Below are 24,972 nucleotides of genomic sequence, written 5' to 3'. Positions count from 1 at the left end.
GCATCACATTGCCAGTGTGATGTCACATTGCCAAATTGATGTCAAAAAGGGATTTTGATGTGACAATGGTTATGATATCACAATGAGTTTCTGATAGCAACCCACGTGCCACATTTCAAATACAATGAAATCACAGATTTGGCACTCATAATGTGACAATGATGTCACAATGACAATGCCAAATGCTATGCTGTCATTATCATTTTGTGATGTCACCATAAGCTAAAGATATCATAACAACAATATAATGTCACACTGGTTATGATGTCACACAGAGTCAATATAATGTCACACTGGTTATGATGTCACACAGGGTTTATTACCTTACAATGGTTATGAGGTCACAATGTGTTTCTGATATCAACTGATATGCCACATTTGAAATAGAATGAAATCACAAGATATTCATTCACAATATGTCTATGACAGCAAAATGGCAATGCGATGTCATAATGCTATGATGTCACTGTAGCTTGGTGATGTCACAGTGAGCTGATTGTGTCATCACAACAGTCTGATGTCACAATAGTGATGATGTCACAAAGGGTTTATGATGTCACAATGGCATGTTAGAGATCTTAATTGCCATTAGTTTATAGTGAGGATATGAGAATGAAGTCACAATGACATATACAAATGAACTGTGATGAAACAAAGGCCATGTTTTTGTCAAAAGTGCTAAGGTTCCTAACGAGTTCTGGTTGTCAAAGTGTTAATGATATAAAAATGGGTTAGTGATGTCAAAACTAGTTTGCAATATCACGTCTTATTTCAATTTTCAATTGCTACAAGTGCACAATGATACAAGTTCACGGAAGGAACTTGATTTCTCAAAGGCCATAATTGTCTAAGATGTGATGAGGTCATAATAGATTTGTGAAAGCATGATAGTTCAGTAATATCACAATTGCAATATGATGTCAAATTATAATGTCATAAGATTCTTGTTATGTCACAATTAATTGGTAATGCCATAAGAGTGATGAGTTCAAATTAGTTTTGTGATGTCACAGTAGAATGGCATTCCAGACCTCAATTTTCATTAACTCATAATGAGTATATAAGTTTAGAATGGGATTGTGAGGATTCCAAAGTCATTTGTTGGCACAAATGTGATGAAGTCAGAACAGATTTGTGATGTGGCAATGTGACAAAATGGTCATTACATCTAGCAGTGTGATGTCACAATATTCATAATATCACAGTATATTTCTAATATTTAATGTCATACCTGAAATAATATGAGGTCAAAAATAGATTGAGTTCTCAATGGGCCTAACACAGTGGCAACATGTCACAAAACTTACGAGGACAGGACATGTTTGAGTTGTCACAGTTGTTTAGAGATATCACAATGGCAATGTTACATCACAAAAGGATTGTCATGTCACAATGGTTATGAAGTCAAAATATGTTTTTGATATGAACCCACATTTGAAATACGAAATCACATAATAAGCCTTCATGATATGTTGTCACATTGACAATATGTTGTCATAGAGGTATGATGTCATTACCTATTTGTGATGTCACAATGACCTGATGTTGTCATCATGACAATGTGATGTCACACCAATGATTATATTGTAAATGCTTTGTGATATTATAATGGCATATCTGATCTCAATTGATATTTCACAATGAGGATATGGATACACAAAGAGACTGTGATGTCACAAAGGCCATGTGTTTTTTCAAAGGTTCTAACGATGTCATAATGGGTTTGGGTAGTAATCAAGGTGATTGTAATGTCACAATAGCAATGTGATATCACAATGGCTTTGTGATGTCACATTGGTGGTAAGGTCACAATGGACAGGACAGGTTTGTGATGTCAGAACAGGTTAATGATATTACAATGGCACTCTGATGTCACAAAGGGATTTTCATGTCACAATGGCTTTGAGGTCAAAATGGATTTCTGATATTCACCAATATTGATAGCTTGTAATAGGATGAAATCACAAAATAGGAGTTCACAATATGACTTTAATGTCACTATGACATATAATGTCATAATATTATGACATTTAAGTTTAGTGATGTCAAAATGGCATGTCTCATCTTATTGGTAATTAAATTACCATGAGGATCCCAAAAGTTGCTATGTGTTGAGTCCTTCGAAAGGCACATTGTGCTGAATTCATTACACAGGGTTCTTTGTATTGTTTTTTAAGTGTGCTGTGTACTGTCATCCCAAAAGATTCAATGTTCTGAATCCTTGAGAGGACAATCACACACTCACACACACACACACTCACACACACTCACACACACACACACACACACACACACACACACACACACACACACACAAACATGGAGCATTACCTTGCACCTAATTTGTGTGTGGGGTGGATGGAGTAGAGTCTCCCCCAGTGGTTGGGCTGAGGGTATCTGCAATTCCCCCAGGCAGCTGCTGGGGTTGGAGGGAAGCCCTGAGCTGAGGTGAGGCTGATTCTGCCATAGCCTGATAGCCTTAATGCAGAGTCAGGGCAGTACAAAGCCAGGAGCGGGGGCATGCCCGAGGTGGGGAGGGAGTGTGAATGAGGGGAGGACAGGGCGTGGCTGAAGGGGCACATAGTTGCTGCAGCTAGGGGCACGTGGGAGCTGGCATAAATGCGCAGCAGGAGCTGGGCAGCCTGGGTGAGAAGTTGGGGCAGAGAAAGAGCAGAGAAGAGCAGGCACACGCACCAGGAGTGGCAGCATCAATGGCTGACCGCTGCTGCTGTAGGAGCACAGGTCTGGGCCAGGAGCACAGAGGACACAAAGCCAGCACAGCAGGCACATCCCTCTTACAGCCCCAGGGAGGCTCAGAGGCCAAGTAGGCCCTGAATCCAGGGCCCCTGCACTAGGAGCTCATCTGTGGAGGGGGCGAGCTCAGCCCTGCCACCTGCCAGCCCCTGCCCTGGGCCCTTCCCCTGCCCTCCCCGTGACACCACGTTTGAAACAGGTTGCTGCCAGCTTGGACCCATGGCGCCTTTTGGAGTCATCCAGCGATGGTGCACCCCTGGCCTCCTTGCTGCCCTGACCCGGTCCCGGTCCCCAGTGGTAGCCCTGCGGCTCTGCACCTCAGGACCTCCCCTTACCCTCCACCTCCGCAGACCCAGACCCATGACTCCTGCCTCCCCTCTTGTGTCCCAAAGCACCTCCCCAGCACCAGGCAGGCCAGCCCGGACTCTGCCACAAATGTGCACCAGGAGTGGAGGGTGGGGGAGTGGATGTTGATCCTGGGATCCCACCCCCATCCCTAGTGGACAGTGTCCCAGGAAAAGGGCAGATGCAGGTATGGGTGAAGAGGGGGCACCACTTAGCTCCTGGCCTAGAGCAGTGAGAGCCACAGAGCCATGCATCTGCACCCTTCCTCTCACTGGGGGGAACCTGGTGGCTTTACTCAGAGGTGGGAAGCAGCACTTCCACACCAGCCTTTTTGGGATATTTCCTTTTCTCCGAGGGTGGGTGGTGTTGGATTCAGAAGATAGACCCTCCTTGTTGTGTGAGCCCTTGTCTTTTGTGCTCGGTCATAATTTTACTTGAGGAGGGTCCCACAAGAGCCCACTAGGGAGGTGAGGGCACTGGGGGTCAGATAGAAGGTGAGTGTCTGGGAAGAACACGCCCCTCTAACACACTTACACCTTGCCTGGCCCCCCACTCCAGCTGTCAACAGCACTCATAGGGTGAACACATTTCCCAGCTCTGCCACCATCTGCTGGTGCTCCAAGTCCATCTGATTTCCTCATCTTCCCCAAGTCACCCAGAAGCATCTAGGCTGGAAGTAGGAAGTGTATCCATGTATATAGCCTTTAGGACCCCATCCATTTACCCAACACTGCCCCTACCCCGGGTCAGACACTTCTCTGGGGGCACAATGACCTCCTGCTTGTTTTCAGTCCAGTCTGAAGAGCCAACCGTCTCAGGACTCCTTCACCCAGAGTCCTGGTCTAGGGTTTTGTTGAATGGGGAGTCAAGGCTGGTTATTCCCAAGGGAAAGTGTCTGGCCCTGGAGAAAGGGAGAGGCAGGGTGGTTCAGCATTATTGGAGCTGTGCTTCCTCGGGTCGAGTCCCTGGTTCTGAGAAGGGAACGCCCGTGTTCCAGCTTGTACATTGTCCCAGATGAGAAACAAACAAACTCAGGAGGGGCACTACTCTGAGTCTGTGTGTGTGTGTGTGTGTGTGTGTGTGTGTGTGTGTGTGTGTGTGTGCATGATAGAGAGAGAGAGAGAGAGAGAGAGAGACTGTGCAACAGAGAGAGAGAGAGAGAGAGAGAGAGAGAGAGAGAGAGAGAGAGAGAGAGAGAGACTGTGCTCAGGTGAGTGATCAGTTGACAAATTGCAGGTGCTGCATGGATAAGACTACAGTAACTATTATGGATTGTTGTGTGTGTTTGTGTGTGTGTGTGCGTGTGTGTGTGTGTTAGTGTGTGTGAGAGAGTGTGTGTGCATGAAAGAGAGAGAGAGAGAGAGAACCTGACTGATCTCAGGTGAGTGATCAGTTGGCAATTTGCAGGTGCTGCATGGATGAGTCTACAGTCACTGTTCTGCATTTGTGTGTGTGTATTTGTTGTGCTTTTTTCATCAATGCCAAGTATGAGACCAGCCATAATTTTTGTTTTCACCTTCACTGTTTCATAGCTCCTATGGGGAAGATTTCAGTAGATGTTCTTTCCACCTCTCACTTCCTCCTTTCCTATAACCCACAGTAACTGCTGGGCCTGCGTGGGTCTCCCCTAGGAGGCCTGTGTGAACCACAGACCAAAGTGGACACCTTCTGTCTTAAGCCTGAAGGCTTGTGAGACGAGTGTGACCACAGCCGCACTCTTCCAGCCAGACAGTCTGCTCTCATTTGTATAGGTGGAGCTAATGCAAAGGTTGGGTGGAGCTAATTCAAGGGGGATGTAGAGCAGGGGCTGTAAATCTAGGAGGGTCTGGGAAGTGGTGAACGGTGTGATATTGCAGATGGTTCACCACTACCGAAGATGAGAGGGTAACCTTACCCAGGGCATTGACGGTGTCCATGGGCATCTGGGCAGGGGGCTCTGGGACCCCACTGGTGGTGTGGATTTCCTCCCGGGAGAGTGCACTGGTTTGAAGTCCTCCCTGGTGTCCTGCAGACTCTAATCTGTGTCATGGCTGTGATTATTAGAGCTGGGCAGTGGTAGGCAAGTGTATTCTCCGTGCTGGAGCCTGCCCGGTATCAGGCCATGGCAGTTAGCTAAGGCTTGCTGAATGCCAGTTTCTGTAACCTGCTGTGGGCTGTCTGGAAAGAAAAGGGGATCACTAACTTTAGAAATCTTTAAGTTTGATTGGGAAAACTGAAATGCCACCTTTTTCAGGGGTTTTTTTTTTTTGGAAGCTGGCAATTTCCACTAACGCCTGGGATTATAGGTCAAATTAGATGGACCATTTCAGCCAACAATCAATGACGTTCAAAGTATCACAAGCAGAGTTCCCAAGCCAGATGGTCTCCTGCTGTGAACGTCATGCCTTGATTGCTTTTATGCAGCAGCTGTTGATTCTCCTCTGACTCTCTCTAGTGTGACCACCACAGTTGAGTGAAGGGTTAAAGTACTTGAAGCAGTGACAATTTGTTGCTCGTTTCAGAGCAGAGCAACACGTGGTGCTAAACCACCTCCTTGTGTGCCTTTATAAGACCTGTAAATCCTTATCTCAGAGCTCTCCTCCTGGGCTCCGCTGTGTCAGAGTGTAGTACGAGGCCCGGGCTGCAGCCCATTTAAATAAAACAGCTGTAGAGTCTGACTCTCGGTGGTCTTCTTGGCGGGGGTCCTGCGACCTAGGCATAACATTGAGGATGTCATCAGGAGAAGAGATTGTGACCTCACCATCTCTAGCCTGCCAGCTGTGAGTAGAGAGGATTCTCAGCACCTGCACTGGACTCTGGGAGATTCAGAAACCCAAGATGCCTGGAGGATCCTTTTTCTGCAACATGAAACTTGGGGGCCAGATGTGGTGGGCCATCCTGGCTGGCTCCAGGGGTAGGAGAGTAGGCCCCTTGAGCCTGGCCTTCAGCTGATGGCAACCTCATTCACTCTTGAGTGGGGAATTGATTGCCACAGAGCTGGTCAGCCACTGGCCAGAGATCTTTGAGAAGATAGGCATCCCAGAGGTCCCGGAATCCAGCGAGTACACCATGGATCATGTCTTCAGAGCCAAAACATTTAAGTTCAGTGGCACCAGGAGGCTGGGAAGAGGGAGGAGGAGAATTGTGGGAGAGCTACATCAGGCTTTGCCCTGCCCACCATGATGCTTACCTGAATGGGATGGGACTTTTCTGTAGTATTTTTGTAAACAGATGCTCATTTATTTATGCAAGAAAGAGTCACAGTGTGTGCCAGGCTCTGGAGGCGTCATAGACAATGAGAGTTTCCATTGCTGGTTTCACAGCACATGAAGAAATCTTGGTTTGAGCTGGATGCTGGTGCTTCATGCCTGTCATCCTAGCTACATAAGAGGCTGTGATGGGAGGATCGATGCTTGAGGCCCAGGCAGGAAAGCCTGTAAGACTCTTATCTACAACTAACTACCAAAAAGAAAACACCAGAAGTGGATGTGTGGCTCAAGTCGTAGTCTGTTGACCTTGAGTAAAAAGGCTCAGGGACAGCACCTAGGCTCAGAGTTCAAGGCCCAGGAGTGAGAGAAAAGAAGGAAAGAGATAAAGAGGAGGGAAGGCCGGATGGAGAAAAGGAGGAAAGGAAGGAAGAAGGGAGAACATGTGAGCCATGGTTTGGAGTCCCTGGATCAAGGGAGCCAACCATTCACAATTTATGTGGGGACAATTTCAGAGCATAAAGCCAGTATGTAGGACCATGCTACTGACACCTCAGCAACTTTCTGACATCCAGGAGCTGTGTGGTACCTGACTGCAGAGATAAGCAGCCTCGGGTAGGCACTAGGACTCAGGACAGGTCACCAGGCTTCAATCATCCTTGGCGCCAATGAGTTTATTTTCTGGTCAGATAAGAATAAGTTGTCCAAGCGCTAGGGAGGTATTGGTGTGAGGGAGTGTTGGGGAGGGGGCAACAAGGGATAAGAAGGAAGATGAAGAGGGAGGACGATCACAGATAAGGAATGTCATGACATTGGAGCCATGACTTCGCCTGACAACCTAGACCAAAAGTGATAGACCCTTGGACCCAGTCACACTGCTATTAAGAGTCCTGGTACATTGGGTTCACCATTGACCACATGGCTATCATCCACTACAGGTTGCCTGTGCACTACATCCTTGCGGACTGGAACTTTCCAGGGCTCAATCTGAAGATGACACCCCCCCACACCCTGTTCTTTTCTCCACCAGAGACAGAAGTAAGCTGGCCACTAGCACAGGACAGCCAAGGAATGAAGGTGGGAATAAGGACCCTTGTTGCCCCAAACTTCCTCTAGGGGGCGCGAGGACCCCGTGATTGCCATTCTCAGAGGGAGAGATGGGTCTCTTTGCAGGCTCAGCCTTTTGTCTAGATGGCAGATCTGGGATTCAGAGATGGCACACTGAAGGTGGGGCAGGTTTGGATAGAGGCTGATGGGAAAACCAGAGGCACTGGTCTCTGAGCAGGGTTGTTCCTTTGAGAGTACTCACAACCCAGGAACATTTCTGGGATAGATCAGCCCTTTTCTCCTTCCTGAGTGAGAGGGACCTGGAGCCCTTGAGTCTGCGTCCCTTGGCCAAGAAATCCTTTCATTCCCACATCCTGTGGTTGGATAACTAGACCTCACCTCCCTACCCAGTGTAGAGGCAGGATAGTGAGAGATCTTGAGTCTTTGATAAGGTCAGGGGATCCTGAATATGCGATTGTACTTGATCATCCTAACTTGGTGCATGGCAAGTTCCATCTAAGATTACCATGATATAGGACATAGAATCTAAAGAATCAGAGCAGGATGGGGTCTGTTCTGGGAGTCTTGAGTATTATGTGTGAGCTTTCAGCTCCCGTATGCCCACCTGCTTCCCTTTCTTGGGTGGGTCTTTACTAGCAAAAATTGAAACTAGGGACTGGGTCCTATCCCTTGTCATTTATACTCAAAGCTAGCACTCTACCATTTGAGCCACAGCTCCACTTCCAACTTGTTTGGGTTTTTATAATTGGAGATAAAGAGTTCTCATTGACTTTGTTGCCAAGGGTGGCATCCAACTGCAGTCCACAGATTTCAGTCTCCTGAGGGGATAGGATGACAGGCATGGGAAAGTATCTTTGGCCAGGTGGCACTAACTCATGACTGTCTTCCTAGGTACTCTGGAGGTGAGATCTGAGGATCAGGGGTCAAAGCCAGCCGGGTCAGGAAAAACCCTGAAGCTCTTATCTCCAACGAACCACCAGAAAAGCAGAAGTGGTGTTGTGTTGTGGCTTAAGTAGTAGAGTGCTCACCTAGAGCTGAAATGCTCAGGGACAGCACCCAGGCCTAGGGTTCAAGCCCCACAATTGAAAAAAGAAAGAAAGTAAAACATATTTGCCTTCAAAGGATGGTCCAGGTGTGGGAGGGACAAAGAGTGGGGGTGCTGTGGTTGGGAGACAAGGTGCTCTTCCCACTGTACAGACATTTCTAAGAGCTCCCCAAGTTTACCCCAGCTTGAAGCCACAGCTTCAAGAGGACGGAGCTTGTGGCAGGCAGGGAGTGAGCGAATGGGTGCAGGGGTGGGATTGCTGTGTGTGTATTCTCTCCAATAAAGGATGGATTTGGATGCTTAGTGACAAAGTCTGAAGTGAAGGGTTGCAAGAAGTTTGTGGCCTTATGAGATGGTTTTCCTCTGGGTATGTGAAGGTGGTTGAATCCAGAAGTCTCCAGTGGCTCACAACTGTCATCCTAGCTACTCAGAAAGCTGAGATGTGAAGACCATGTTCAGAGCCAGCTTGGGCAGGAAAGTCTGTGAGACTTGATGTCCAATGGACCACCAGAAAACAAGAAGTGGTGCTGTGGCTTAAGTGGGAAAGTGCTCACCTTCAGCTGAAAAGCTGAGGGACAGTGACCTGGCCCAGGGTTCAAACCCCATGATCAACAACAAAAAAATAGGTGGCTAAGTTTTCTGCATAGCAGTGTGTACAGTGTGAAATGCCATGCTGGTCTATGAGACATTCCAGATATGTGAGAGGCTCAATGGTTTGTCTACAGTGTGTCTGAGCTCGGTAGTGCCACCTTCTTGGGGATGGTATATGATCCTAATGGAATGAGTTCATGGTTCTATTCTCAGGGACTGCTGAAGCCTTGGGCTGTCACTGTGTGTGTGTGTGTGTGTGTGTGTGTGTGTGTGTGTGTTGTGTCTGTGTCTGTGCATCTGTGTTTGTGTCTGTGTCTTTCTGTGTCTGTGTGTGTTTGTAGGTATAAGAACTGGGCCTTTAACTCAGGGCATACGTGTTGTTCCTGACCTTCTGAGCTCAAAGTTAGTGCTCTGACACTTGAGCCACAGGTCCATCTCTATCTATTTGGTAGTACACTGTAGATAATAGCCTCAGAGCCTTTCCTGCATGGGCTGCCTTTGAAGTGTATTCCTCAGACCACAGCCTCCTGAGTAGCTAGGATGACAGACATGAACCACCTGTGCCAGATTTGTGTGTGTGTGTGTGTGTGTGTGTGTGTGTGTGTGTGTGTGTAGAAGTGGGTTGTAACAAGGAGCACTGGACCCTTTGGGTAACTTCTAACTGCTATCTTTGGGGGGAGGTGCATGGATGTTGTGTCTTAGGTTTTGGGGCCTGGATGGGTGAAACGCTTAAAGTATAATACCAAGGGATCTGTGTTCCCTGGAGCTGTGTATTCCCTTGGTCCTGGTTGGTGGCAGAGGGAGCTTGGGAGGACCTGGTGGTGGGGCCCGCAGGGGGTGGCTCCCCAGGGGGACAGAGAGCATGGCCAGCACTTAGTAAGGATGCCAGCTCTGTTAGTATGGAACGCATTGGATGGGTTAGACTCTGGATGTTTTCATCATGAGGTCTGATGGGTGAGGCCAAACCTATTTTAAACCTTGACTTATGATCTTCAGATCTCAGCCTCCTGAGTAGCTAGGATTATAGGCATGAGCCTCTGGCACAGGGCCTCTGGTTCATTTTGGTATATTAGGGTTTGAACTCAAGGCCTTAGGCTTGCCAGTCAGGTATTCTACCATGAAAGCCAAGCCTTTCTGTCTTGGGCATTTCCGAGATAGAGAGTCAATATATGCTCAGGCTGGGCTGGATCACGATCCTCTTGTGACAGGTGTTGGCCACCATGACTGGTTCTCTGTATTGAGATGCTAGACAGGTAGTGCCACATTTAGTCATCGGTTTAGATGGATTGTCCCAAACTCTTAGTACACAGCAGCTGATTCTTGACCACAAGTGAAGCTCTGGGTCTTGACCATCAGACCTCAGTATCCTCCTGGGACAGTTGTGAGGAAACAAGAATTCAATATAGGGGGATCACTGGGGCAGTGCCAGGCATAGAAGGAGCGGTCGCCAGATATGGTTCTTGGAAATTCTGTGAGCATATGACAGGAAGATAGCTGGAAAGGGCTCAGATGGGGCCTGTTATTTATCGTGCAACAGGTATGGGATTATGAAACAAAACATGGCTCTCTTTCTCATTACCCTATCCCCATGAGGAAGGGGATCCTTCACTGTTCAGTTTTGCAGCTGGGGAAAATGAGGCATGAAGAAGCTGGATGACCTATTCATGACCGCCAGTTTACAGGAAGCTCAGCCTGACTTCTCTGCCATGCTCCCTATGACAATGGCTGCTATTCAGTCCACTTGTTGTGGTGGAAATTCCACTTCTTGTCAGTCCTGGGGCTTGAACTCTGGGCCTGGGCGCTGTCCCCAAGCTCCTCAGTTCAAGGCAGGCACTCTACCACTTGAGCCTTCAGCACCACTTCTGGATTTCTGGTGGTTCTTTGGAGATAAGTGTCTCACAGACCGTTCCTGCCTGCCCTGTCTAAAAAGCATGATCCTCATATCTCGGCTTCCTGTATAGCATGATGCCTGTGCCACTGACATCAAGCATAAGTCCAATTCCTACTTTCTTTCTTTCTTTGTTTCTTTCTTTTTCTCTCTCTCTCACTTTATCTCTCTCTCTCTCTCCCTCTCTCTCTCTTTCAGGAACTGGTTGAATGGGTCCTGGAGGAGGTGGCTCAGCGTCTCCATGTGGCTGGGACCCACGGTGACCTTCTCATTCTGGAGGTGGGCTGTGGGTCAGGAGCTGTCTTGCTCAGCTTGTTGAAATAGCTCCCTGAGGTAAGCCCCTCTGTGCCTGGGCTAGAACATGATGGTTATTCATTATCCATCCATCCTCTGAGTACTTCCCCACTACCCTCTGCTAAGACAGTTAAAGGAAAGTGGATGAGGAGGCATTGTGTTGTCCAACTGCCCAGCACGATCCTGGGCTTCTAATCCTCACTGCCATCTATCTGGTCAGACCCCAGTTATAAGAAAATGAATTCACTGTATGTCTACTTCGCTTTGCTGGGGTGTGTCATTTCAGGGAGGAGGGCAGTGTGCAGAGGAAAGACTCCGGACCTGACAGCTCTTGGGGTACATTTGTTCTTGTGACAGAGACAAGTCATTGTTGTGGATAAGGAAGTAGGCACCATCAAACTGATCAGGAACAATGCTCAAAGGTAAGTAGGCAGGCTGTTGAAGTATCAAACCCACCCATGATTACTTCCCACTCACAATAAGGGGGGGGGGGTGGTGCAGCGCAGGTGGCCGGCACTGGCCCTAGGGGAATATAAATGGATGGTGGCATTCAGGTACTGGGGGCTCCCACCCATCATCCTGGATATTCGGGAGGCTGAGGTCTGATGGTCATGTCTAAGGGCCAGCGCAGGCAGGAGAGACTGTGATATTCTTTTCTTTTTTTTTTTTTTGCCAGTCGTGGGGCCCGAACTCTGGGCCTGGGCACTGTCCCACAGTTCTTCAGCTCAAGGCTAGTGCTCTACCACTTGAGCCACAGTGCCACTTCTAGCTTTTTTCTGCTTATGTGGTGCTGAGGAATCGAACCCAGGGCCTCATGCATGCAAGGCAAGCACTCTACCACTGAGCCACCTTCCCAGCCCCGAGACTGTGATATTCTTATCTCCCCAAAACCACCTCCCCCCACCAGAAAAAGCCAGATGTGGTGCTGTGGCTCAAGTGGTAGTGCCTCAGCCTTGAATGAAAGAAGCTCAGGGATGACACCGAGGCCCTAAATACAAGCCCTAGGACTCACAAAAAAATAATAAAATTAATGAATAGTGGGCACCTGTTATCTTACTACCAAAAAGAATGGATTTAGTCTTCTCTCTGGTACTTGTAGCCAAAAGTAAGGGGCTTCCTTTGATGCTCCTCTAATCCTCCCCTTCTCTCCATTAGCTCTACAGGCTTCATTTTCAGGATAGAATTCAGATCATTCCACTCAATGTGACCTTATGTACCCTCCCCTCCCCACCTTCCTTGGGGTGGGGATCCTAGATATACTCACCACTTGGAGGATGAGGCACTGCAGGGATGGGGGTAGGTATCTTCAAACTCACACACATACACACACACACACACACACACACACACACACAAACACTCACCTAGGCCAACTCAGACTAACCTTTTCCAAAGGCACTTTATCTCCTTGGATTAAGTGACCTAGCAGAGGAACTTGATGCCTTGTAAATGAATATTTTAACTAGTGCTTGCTTGTTGGCACGAGATAAACAAAGAAAGAGTCTGGTGCCCATCACCTCTGGCTCAGGTTCACGTCTGACACCTTGGCTAATTAGGAGGCAAAGATCTGAGGATCAAAGATCGAAGCCAGCCATAAGCTGGAAAGCTGGTGAGAATCCACTGTCCATGGAACAACCAAAAAGTTAGAAGAGGAGCTGTGGCTCAAGTTGTGGAGCACCAGCCTTGAGTATGAAAACTCAGAGAGACTGCTCTCAGAACATGAGTTCAAGCCCACACAAAAAACGGCCCCATCTTGTTGCCCCCAGACTGCCTGGGCCTTGAGTGTACTCTCACAGAGTGTGATACAGCACAGGTCCTGGGTAGTGTATCAGAGCCTTCAGAAATTGGGTGGTGGAAGCCAGGCCTACTCCTTCGTATGCTCTTAACCCACAGCAGGTGGAAGGCAGAGCGTGACAAGGCAGGCAGCCTGCAGAGCGGAGAAGATCTTGCTCTGCCAGGGCGATTGGAGCGGGCTTTTTAAAGGCAGAACTTGGAAGGGGGTCTTGCTTAACAAGGAGGATCTGACAGGAAGCAGAGAGAGCAAAGATGCTGTAAATAAATTACAACATAGTTGAGCATGTTTAGTTCCAGCCAGGGCTGCTGGTAAGAAACTCAACACTGATGGGCAAGACTATCCCGAGACAGGCCTGAGGGTTCATAGAAGAACAGCTATCCAGGGTTGGGAATGTGTCTTAGCAGTAGTGGGCTTGCCTAGCACACAGGAAACCCTGGGTTCGATTCTTAGGTACCACATAGATAGAAAAAGCGGGCAGCAGCACCATGGCTCAGGTGGAAGAGTCCTTGCCTCGGGCAGAAGAAGCTCGTAGACAGCACCCAGGCCCTGAGGTCAAGCCCCAGGACTGTGAAAATAAAATAGCACTCCAATGGACCTTGGTGACAGGTGGTTGGCTATGCCCTGTAGCTCTTAGTAGATCCATCCATGCTTAGTGTCTCCTTCTTTGACAGAGGGGACTTGGACATTCCTTCTGCCCTGGACACCCCTGGAGGTGGTTATTAGCAACCCTCCCAACATCTTCCATCAGGACATGGAATAGCTGGCCCCAGAAATCCTCATGTACAGGTTGGTGGGGGCAGGGGGATATAGGGGCAGCCCCCAGAAGTCCTAGTGGGTCTGACCTGCCCCAGAGGACCAGTCCATCCAGAGGAGGCGGATGGGCGCTTAGAGAGGGGTAGAGATGTGGAGGGGGCACTTTAATGCCCATGGCCCTAACCAGATTCCAAGCCTCCCTTTGCTTTCTGTGAGGGAGATAGAGGAGTGTCTAGGTGGTAGTGTATAGAGGAGGACTAGATGGAAATTCTAAAGAATGAGACACCGTAAGCCATGTGCTGATGGCTTACGCCTGTCATCCTGGCTACTCAGGAGGCTGAGATCCAGAAGATCTCGTTTCCCAACCCAAGCAGGAAATTCCCATGAGAGTGTCATCCCCAATCTCCAAACAGAAATGGCGCTATGGCTCAAAAGGTACAGAACTGGCCTTGAGCATAAATCATCATCAGGGACAGTTCCCAAGCCCTGAGTTCAAGCCCCTCAACAACAACAACAACAACAAACCCAGAAAGACACCCCTTGTCTGCAAATGATGGTGAAGCAATGGGGGTACTCTGGTTGGGAGACCAGATGCTAGCATAAGTGTACAGAAATTTCTAAGAACTCTCCAGGTTTGCCCCAGCGTGAAGTCACAGCAGGGTCGGCGTTGCCTTACAAACAATTCCAGAGGTTGTGGCCTGTCTTAGGCAGGGAGTGAGCTAATGGGAGCAAGGATGGGAGGGTATTGTCAATTATATTCTCTCCATCCATGGAAATATAGTTTTGGATGCTGGTGTCAAAGCCTGAAGTGAAGGGTTGCATGTGGTTTGTAGCCTGACAAGTTGGGTTTCACCTGGCTATAAGAAGGTAACTGAAGCCGGGTGCTGCCAGTGGCTCACAACTATCATCCTAGCTACTCAAGAGGTTGAGATCTGAGACTTGCAGTTCAAAGCCAGCTTGGGCAGGAAAGTCTGTGAGATTTTATCTCTAATTAACCACCAGAAAACCGGAGGTGGTGCTGTGGCTCCAGTGGTAGAGCACACACTTTCAGCTGAAGAGCTGAGGGACTGCGTGCAGGCCCATAGTTCAAACCCCATGACCGACAACCAAAAATAAGGTGGATGAGTTTTCTACATAGGATTGTGTACAGTAGGAAATGCCATGCTGTGTTATGAGCCATTCCAGACGTGTGAGAGGCTGAGATTTGTCTACAGTTGGTTTGAAGACGGTAGTTCCATCTTCTTGGGGTTTGGGATGTTCTGGTGCTCAGGGACTGATAAGGCCTTGGGCTAGCCCTGTGTGTGTGTGTGTGTGTGTGTGTGTGTGTGTGTGTGTGTGTGTGTGTGTGTGTGTGTGTGTGTGTGTGTGTGTGTGTGTGTGTTTCCCTCCTCTTTCTCTGTCGCCTTCCTGGGTGCCTGTCTTCCTCTTCCTGACTTCGGATGTTGCCCCTCTTCCATTACAGCCTTGCCTTTAGTGCACTTTCAGGGTCTAAAATGAATCCCAAATTGTCAGAGACCTGCATATTCCAGCTTTTCATTGGGGCCCATGTCCGGTTGTCCATATATTTGGCCACCTTCAGGGGATTCTGGGTCAGCAGGCCCGGCTGGCATAGGTTCTCCCTTACCTCTGGAAGGGTGGGGTTCAGTCATGTGATGTCTTGTCCTTTTTCTCAGCTGGGCCTCTGGCTGCATGTCCCTCCCATCAGGCTGGCAGTGGAGTGGGAGAAGGGTGGTTGCCAGTGACTCTGACCAACTTGAACTTGATAGCTGACTGAAGGCTGTCCAAGCAAGAAGGATCTTGGGCTGAATGGGAGGTGAGACCCAGGTGGCTTGGAAGTATCTGTTGTTGTCTAGGAAATGTCAACGAACATTATCACAGCCAAGTCTATCTTCCAGCCCCAGCTGGACCTCTCAGGTCCTTCTAGACAATTCCGGATACCCAGAATACAGAGGCACAGACTTAAGATTCCAGGGCCAGGGAACTGGGGGATGAGAGACTGGTATGGCCAGTACCTCAATGTTCTGGGGCATTAGCCTTGACCTGGTTATGCCCTCCTTGCGTAAGTTCACTTCTTAAGTGATGGCTGGCCACACACTGGCCATTTGTGGCAGTGCTATGGAAGTGGCAGGAGCGAAAGTGAGATCTAGGTTGTCCAGAATCTGGATTTATGGTCTGTAGGGGTGGGGATGACAAAGGGTGCCTATTAAAAAATAAAAAAACATCTCAGAGCTGGAACTCAGAGCCTAGGCACTGTCCCTGAGCTAACACTCTACCACTTGAATCACAGATCACTTTTCACCTTTTTTAGTAGTTAGTGGAGAGAAGAGTCTCACGGACTTTCTTGCTTAGGCTGTCTTCAAGCTGCCATTCTAAGAGCTCAGCCTCTTGAGTCGCTGGGATTGCTGGTATGAGCAATTGGCTAGTGTTAAGGATGATAGTGGATGCATGTGCTTGCGTGCTTGTTTGCGTGCATGCGTGTGTGCATATGTGTGTGTGTTTACCAGGACTTGAACTCAAAGCCTAGGTGGTATCCTTTAGCTTGTTTTCACAAGGTTGTTGCTGTACCACTTGAACTTGAAGCTCTGCTTTCCAGCTTTTGGTGATTCATTGGAGATAAGAGTCTGCCCAGGGTAGCTTTGAATCCTGATTGATCCTCAGGTGTCAGCCCTGAGTAGCTAGGATTTTAGGCATGAGCCACTAGCACCCATTTGCAAGGATGTCTTTTCATATGCTCTTCTGTTCTAACAGCGTCTACTTGCCCTGGCCTAGATCTCTGACCTCCACATCAGCTCCCACCAGCCCTTGACTGTGTGGAGAACATAAAGCTCAAACCTGATTCCATTTTTTTGTCCTCATGGGAGGGTATGTTTCTTTTGTAGCTTGGGGTAGGAGGGTAGCTGGAGGTGCTCCGCTGGGGGAGAGGTAGTCTTTTTTAGCCAAGAAGGAAAGTATGCCCAGTTGCTAATAGCTCATGCCTTCCTAATCCAAGCATCCTCAGCAGTCTGAGGTCTGAGGATTGCCATTCAGAGGCTGCCCAGCTAGAAAAGTCTGTGAGACTCTCTTCTACAGCTAGCCACTGAAAAGCTGGAAGAAAAGCTGTGACTCAAGTGGTAGAGTGCTAGCCCTGAATGAAAAAGGTGAGGGACAGAATCCAAGCCCTCAGTTCAAGCCCTAGTACCAAGATGTGTGCACAATTGTGCATGCATACATACACACACAGACACACACAGACACACACACACACACACATGCACACACACAGAAGAAGATGTTAATGTTGAGCTCAGCTAGAAAACTCGGGGCACTCCTGAGGCATAGTCATAGTAAACTCTCAAGGCAGATCAAGTAGTTTTTCCCTAAGTAATTCTTGGGCTGAGGGGTCTGGGTCATGGCAGTAAGTTCCATGGAACCTGCCCCTCCATCCATGCACGGGGCCACAGGACCAAGGGAAGGACACTATGGATGCTCGTTTGTAGTCGGCCTACGATTGCATACCTTCATCTCCCCCGAGCACTGGTGAGGAAAGTAAGGCTCTGAGCCCTGTGACTCCTGGGATAGTGACTGCTACCAGCAGCAGCCTGCTGGCTGTGGATACCTGAGACTACAAGTCTTTCATGAGCCCAACTCAGCACCAGCCCAAGATGTGCCTGACAGATTCACACTCTTGTGATACTCGAGTGAGTGGGCATTATCTGCTGTGCCATCTTGCAGCTACTTCCCCTCCTGGCCCAGAACCGTGGTCTGAGACTTCGATTTACTGCTCAGATCCACAGTGCATCCATGACAGATGCCATTCTAATGAACAGATTAATGACCTCCGTGCTCCAAGGCTCGAACCTTCTCTGATACTGTGGCCTGCTCTGTAGGCAAAGGCCTCCAAAGATGCTGCTCTCAAGACCTGTAGGAAACTTAGACATTGGGAGACCCTCAGTGGCCCACTGGAAAGTAGGTCCAAGCAGGCCAGATGTTGGTCATGGGACTTGAACTCTGGGCCTGCGGACTGTCCCCGAGCTGTTCGGCTTACCACTTGAGCCACAGCACCACTTCTGGTTTTCTGGATGTTCCTTGAAGATCAGAGTCTCCCGGACTTTCCTGCCTGGTCTGGCTTTGAACCGTGATCCTCACATCTCAGCCTCCTGAGGAGATAGGAGGACAGGTGTGAGACACCAGTGCCCGGCTGATCTGGCCTTTCACCACAGTAGAGTAGGAGCTTCTGAAAGCTTTTCTTTATTTTTTTAGGTGCCAGTACTAGGGCTTGAACTCTGGGGTTAGGCTCTTGTCTCTTAATTTTTTTTCCCTCAAGGTTAGCACTCTACCACTTGAGCCACAGCTCCATTTTGGGCTTTTGGTAGTTCATCGGCAAGAAGAGTCTCACTAACTTTCCTCCCCTGAGCTGGCTTGACCCACAATCTCTATCTCAGTCTCCTGAGTAGCTAGGATTTACAGAGGTTGAGCCACTGGTGGCATTGGGCTAGAAGCATTTCTTAAGCAAGTATCCTTCCCTGCATTTGTCTTGACTCCTCCATGCAAAGGAGGTCTGAGGCTCAGGAGCTGTGAAAAATAAGCTTCCAGCCACCGGAAATGTCTGGGGTCTCTGGTAAAAAGCCAACTAATCTTCCCCCTGGGCCCCATTCTGGGACCCCACCCTCTGCCCTACTTGTGACTCAAATAAAAACTTGACCCAGCCTTGAATGTCCTACAAGACTTGTCTGAAGCCACATCACCATCATTCCACCACACCATCTGCTCTACACCACACCTCAGGAGCTTTGCCCATGCTGTACCTTCTGCCTGAGGCCCTCTGTCCTAAATCCACATCTTAGAACACCTGTGGAATTTTGGCATTGGTTATATCACCTCGTGGAGCAAGTCTTTCCTTCCCTTCTCCCTCTTTTTTTTTTTTTTAAATATTGAGTTTCTAGAGATGAAACTAGTGCAGGCCGACTGGCAAATGCTCTATCTTGGTGTGTGTGTGTGTGTGTGTGTGTGTGTGTGTGTGTGTGTGTGTGTGTGTGTGCATGTGTGTGCCAGTCCTGGGTTTGAATTCATGGCCTGGATGCTATCCAATCCCTGAGCTTTTGTGCTCAAGGTTAGTGTTCTACTACTTGAACCACAGCTCTACTTCTGGCTTTTTGGGTGTTTAATTGGAGAAAAGTGTCTCATATAGACTTTCTTGCTTGCAATTGGGATCCTCAGATCTCAGCCTCCTGAGTAGCTAAGATTACAGGGGTGAGCCAACAGCACCTGTCCTCTACTCTACCTCTTATCTATAACCTCAGCCCTCCTCTGAGTCCCAGAACAAAATATCACACCAGGATGGCTTTTTTCCTTGTTGATAGTCTTGGGGATTCATCTCAGGGTCTCAGCATATCCCTGAGCTTCATTTGCTCAAGGCTATCACTCTATCACTTAAGCCAAAATACCACTTTTGGCTTTTTCTGTTTCTGTGGTGTTGAGCAATCGCACCCAGGGTTTGTGCATGCGGGCTAGGTAAGCACTCTACTACTAAACCACAATCTTAGCCCAAGGCTCCCTTCTAACCGGAGTTATGAGGGTGGGGTTTATTGGCTTACCCCCTTTGGTGTAGAAATGTCTATTTCATATCTTTGCCACGATTTGGGACCAGCCTGTGACTCATCAATGAGGAATGATAAATGAGTGATAACCACAGACCCCAGAAGTCTAGGCTCACATCCTACAGAAGGATAGAGAATATGGCGCCAGAACGTTTGACAACTCCTACACCCTAGGAACTGTGCTTTCCCTGGAGGCAGTGGCTGGCTTCATGGTGTCCCAATGGGACACCTCAGCCAGAATATAAGGCTTCAGTTCTTAAATGGCAGAGAAGGAGGCTTTGTTCCTGTTGCCCGCTCAGACTTTGTACTCTCTGAGGACTTGTCCCAGCTTGCCCAGGTTGGGGGGCTGGGCATGGGCAACCTGCTGAATGCCCATTATCCATACACAGATACATGGTGTTAATGGCTCCTTTTTTAATTTTGGCAGGTCTGGGGTTGTACTATGATCCTAGGCTCTGTTCCTGAGCAACTTTTGTTCGAGAGTAGTGCTCTGCCCTTGAGCCACAACCCCATGCATGGGTTTTTTTTCCCCTGTGATCTCTTGGAAAGAAGAGTGTCGTGGACTTTCCCAACCTGGCTGAATTCAAATTGGCATTCTCTACATCTTGGCCTCCTGAGGAGCTAGGATTACAAGCAGGAGCCATGGGCATCTTGCTTACTTTTCTTCTTTTTCTTTTTTTAAATCGTAACAATCTGAAATCTTTTTTTTTTTTTTTTTTTGAGTCGGGTCGTGGGGCCTGAACTCTGGGCCTGGGCACTGTCCCTCAGCTCTTCAGCTCAAGGCTAGCGCTCTACCACTTGAGCCACAGCGCCACTTCTGGCTTTTTTCTTTTTGGTTATGTGGTGCTGAGGAATCGAACTCAGGGCCTCATTCATGCAAGGCAAGCGCTCTACCACTGAGCCACCTTCCCAGCCCCACAATCTGAAATCTTCACGGTGTCATTCCAATGGTTTGCATTCGAATTAAATGACCCAGGCCTGGAGTTTGAATGCTAGTACTGCCACCCACAAATGGAGGGAGAGCCTGACAAACTCATTCCTGTTCATGGGAATGCTTATGTAGTGTTATTAAAGTAACAATTAAAATGTACAGTGGATTCATGACCCTATTTTAGAACGACACACAAAAATTAATGGGTTTATGTCTTCCATTCTAGCACCATGGTATAATTAAGGATATTGATTAATTCTTAATTAATGCTTTTATAAGTATTCAACCCAGATACTTCATTAAATGGAGGCAAAATTTAATAACTAATAATTGGTAATAATGTATATAATTTAATATCCTCACAGTCCCACTCTCTGTATATGTATATATATGTATATATGTTTATATCTATCTCTCTATCTACTTCAATCTACACATTTATCAATGTATACATACACACACATATATATATATATATGTAAATATATATATATGGCACTACTAGTGGCTTGATCACAGGTACTCATAACTTCCTGGCAGCTCAGTTTGCAGGAGGCTGATCTACTAAGACTGTGACCCTATTTATGGATTGGGCATTGTAGGCTGTGAGATGAAATCCCAGCATGGCCAAAAATTTATTCGTGGTGTAAGAAGCCAATTTTTGACACATTATTTTCCTTCTCTGTGAAAGTTCTTGGTCTCAGTATATGATGTATAATCCATATGCAACTATATCCTATGTGATATGATGTAATAAAAGAAATGTTACATGTGTATATACTAAATAGTAAATAAATAAGGGTAATAAATGTCATATGCAGTAATCCATGTATGTAAATAGATCTCATATATTAATATTACTTTTTCCAATGCTGGGGCTTCAATTCAGGCAATGGGAACTGGTCTGAATTTCTTGTCTTCAAGGACGGTGAGCCTTTCCTCTTCACCCAGACCTTGAGTTCAAATCCCAGGCCTACTAGAAAAATGGTGCAAATTCCAAACCAGGGCCTTATTATAATTATAATTGTTGTTGTTATTATTATTATTATTGTTATTGTTTTGGCCAAGCACGGGGCTTGAACCCAGGTCTTGGCATGTCTGCCACAGCTGGTGGTGGCATCCCAGGACCTGAGTTCAAATCTCAGAGTGGCAAAAAAAATAAATAAATAAACTGTAAAGGAGAAGCATAAAACTGAGAAGTTCAAGGAGGTAGTTTTACTTTTTTTTCCTTCGTATTGTGACCTCCCTAGGTCTAAATGACAAGGCCCAGAAAGCGTACATTATCTTGCATTGCTGATGTTTGGCAGGGTATTAGGGAAGCCATAGCCAAAACCAGCAACTTAGGCCTGTAGGTCGAAACCCAGGACTGCCACTAATGAATGGAGATACTCAGAAACCTATTCCCATATATATCCATACGAATGGAATGTTATAAATGTAACAATTAAATTAGTAGTTAGTGTACGAAATTATAAAATTATACGCAATTATACTATATTGACTAATTTTCAATTAGTACTTTAATATGTATTCAATCATGATACTTAAAAAGGAATAATTTACTTGCCAATAATCGGTAGTAATATTGTATATGCAATTTCATAATATATAGACATCTCTTTCTTGTTTTATCCATATGGAATTATTTGTCTATCTACCAATCTGTACATTTATCTGTTCATACAATTGTCACTCCTGGGGCTTAATGATAGAATGTTTGCCTAGTAATTACAAAACCCTGCGATTTTTGTGTACACAAAAAAATCTAGAATTCGTGCTGTCAACCAAGCAGTCGAGCACTAGCTTTGAGCATAAAAACTTAGGGACTGTGTCTAGACCCTTACTCAAGACCCAAGACTGGCACAAAAATAAAAAGGTAGAATGTTTTGACTGCAATGATGTAAGTATAGGATTACAAATACCTCATCACAAGTATAGGACTACAAATACCTCATCACAGAGCAAGCTGGGAGTCTGGTGCTGACAGTTGCCATCTAACCTGACAACATGTCTCATGATACTATTATCTTATATTCACCACTTAGAAACTTGAAGTGGAAGCTGGGCATCGGTGACTCATGCCTGTCATCCTAGCTTTTAGGAGGCTGAGAGATGAGGATCATGGTGCAAAGCCAGCATGGGCAGGAGATTCCTTGAGATGCTTATCTCCAAAGAACCACCAGAAAGCCTGAAGGGGCGCTGTAGCTCAAGTGGTAGAGTGTTAGACTTCAGCTGAAGAGCTCAGAGACAGCACCGAGGCCCAGACTTGAACACCTCCAACATACAATAAAGAAGGAAATCTGAAGTGGAGTGCTGGGAACTTGTGTTAGGGGTAGAGTGCTTTGCATGTACGAAACCCTGGGTTTGAATCCTTAGTACTACATCCCTAGAAAAAAAGTCTGAAGTGGCTCTCTGGCTCAAATGGTAGAATGCTATCCTTGAACAGGTGAAACAGGTACAATGCTCATGTCCTGAGTTCAAGCTCCAGGACTAGTGTATGCACACACACACACACACACACACACACACACACACACACACACACACACACACACACACATACATACAGAGCAGAAGTGAAGTTGTGACACAAAATGGTAAAGCACCTGGATTCTGCTCTGAACTCATGGTCATCACCCTGGCCCTGTGTTCAACCCCAAAACCTAGCCACCCGGAGCCTGACTAGGAGAGGACAAAGGTTTCAAAACCTGATAAGGTTCACCAGACCTAGATGACAGGAAGGATTGTGATTTTGCACAAGTGCTTAGATTTAGCAAACTTCCAGAATCTTAGGGAGGCATCACCATTGCCAATTAGGAATCTTCATTAGGTTCAGCTCCGTAGTTGTCTGTGAGAGGGACTCTTGAATTAACGGTAGCAGTTTGTTTCAACATTGGAACATAGTCTCAAAAAGACAGGACAAGAGCAGGGAACTTGGCCTGCCACAGGAGGTGGCACAAATGAAGGCTTCCTGTCAAAACAGAGCACTGGGGAAAGAGTTAGTTTGAGGTACAAAGAGGCCTTTTTCTCCTGGCCTTCAGAGCCCATCCACACTCATCCTCACTAATTGCCCCGGATAAATTGTGTGTTACACAGCTGTACAGGAGTGAAGCTTTTTGTCTGCCTGTTCCAGCAGTGAGTCAGACTTCCTCCAGCAGCCTGTGGTGCACAGAAACCCTCAGGATAACCTGGGAACAGTGAGGGGAGCCCCAGAACATGCACTGTCTTGAAAACACTGTCTGTGTTATGAAATCATTCTATCCAAAGCAAATTTCCTAGCTTGGTGCCTTTCTTCACAGCGACCTTGGATGTTCACCGATAGAAATACATGCATACATACACAGACACATGGAGTTAACAGCTCTTTTTTGTGGCTTTTCATGGCTTTTTTTAATGGCTTTTTTTTGAGGTTTGAACTGTGAGCCTAGACATTGTCCCTGAGCTCCTTTTGCTGAAGGAAGCACTTTATTGTCTTAAACCATGATTACCATAGGCTGGGGTACAGCATTTACACTCACAGATGATCCGGGGATCCTAGGACACGAGTTCAACTCCCAGCACTGGCAAAAATACATCAAACCAAAGAGAAAAAAACGGAGAAAGAAAAAAACAGAATGTTTACACAACCATTTTACCTCTTTTTCCTTGGCACTGTGACCATCCTGGGTCTCAATGACTCGGCTGGAAATTGTATGTCACCTTGCATGGCCTAAGGCTTCTGGGCTGTCAGTGAAGCTTGAGCCCAACAGAGATACCTAGGCCCTGAGTTCCATGATCCTGGGACTGCCACCTACACACAGCTGAAGATCCTAGGAGACTCGTTCCTATCTATAGGAACACTAATAGAATGTTTGACATTTACTAATTTAATTACTAATTAGCTAGTCTTTCTAGTATAAGATTGTATGCAATAAATATAAGTCATTGATTAATTTAATTAGTACCTTATTAAGTCTTCTACCATGAGCAATTAATAGAGGCATAATTTTAGAACAAATAATTGGTAGTAATAGAATATATAAAAATAAGATATAGACAGACATCACTTTATATAGAGTTATACACTAGAACCTACATAAATGTCTGTCTCTCTATATATACATTTATTTATAGATGAATATACATATGCAAACACACACACACACAGCAAGCTACACATCTATCTGTTTATGTATTGGTCACTCCTAGGCCTTGACCTCAGGTCCTCAAATTTGCTCAGCAACTTCACTTGCATCAGACTGTTGTGCTAACATTAACTCCTTCATGAAGTGGGCCTTCTAGGCCTGGAGTTCAAATCACAGAACTGCCAAAAACTTAATCCTGGTGGAAGAAGCCAATTGTCTCACTTGTTTTCCTTATCAGTGAAAGTCCTGGGTTTCAGGAATGATGTATAATACATAGGCAAATCTATGTCCTATGTAATAGGATGTAAAAAATGTTATATGTGCAATCATACTCATTAAATAGATAAAAATAAATAAAACACAAAATAAAATGAATAACTACAATAACCACAATATGCATTAAAAGTGCATGTAAATATAAATCATGTATATGAATATTACTTTTTTTCGAGTGCTAGGACTTGAATTCAGGCCCGGAGAACAGGCTTGACTTTCTTGTCCTCCAGCACAGTGAGCTTCCCGTTCCCCCACAATGCTGCAGATTTACCCAGACCCTGAGTTCAAATCCCAGGCCTGGAGAAAAAATGGCGTGAATTCCAAGCCAAGGAGCCTCACAATTTTTA

The sequence above is a fragment of the Dipodomys spectabilis genome, unplaced genomic scaffold (genome assembly GCF_019054845.1).
Source record: "Dipodomys spectabilis isolate Male_0828 unplaced genomic scaffold, ASM1905484v1 ptg000203l, whole genome shotgun sequence".
NCBI classification, from domain to species: Eukaryota; Metazoa; Chordata; class Mammalia; order Rodentia; family Heteromyidae; genus Dipodomys; species Dipodomys spectabilis.
The sequence above is the reverse complement of the archived record's forward strand: the minus strand, read 5'-3'. Positions refer to the sequence as shown.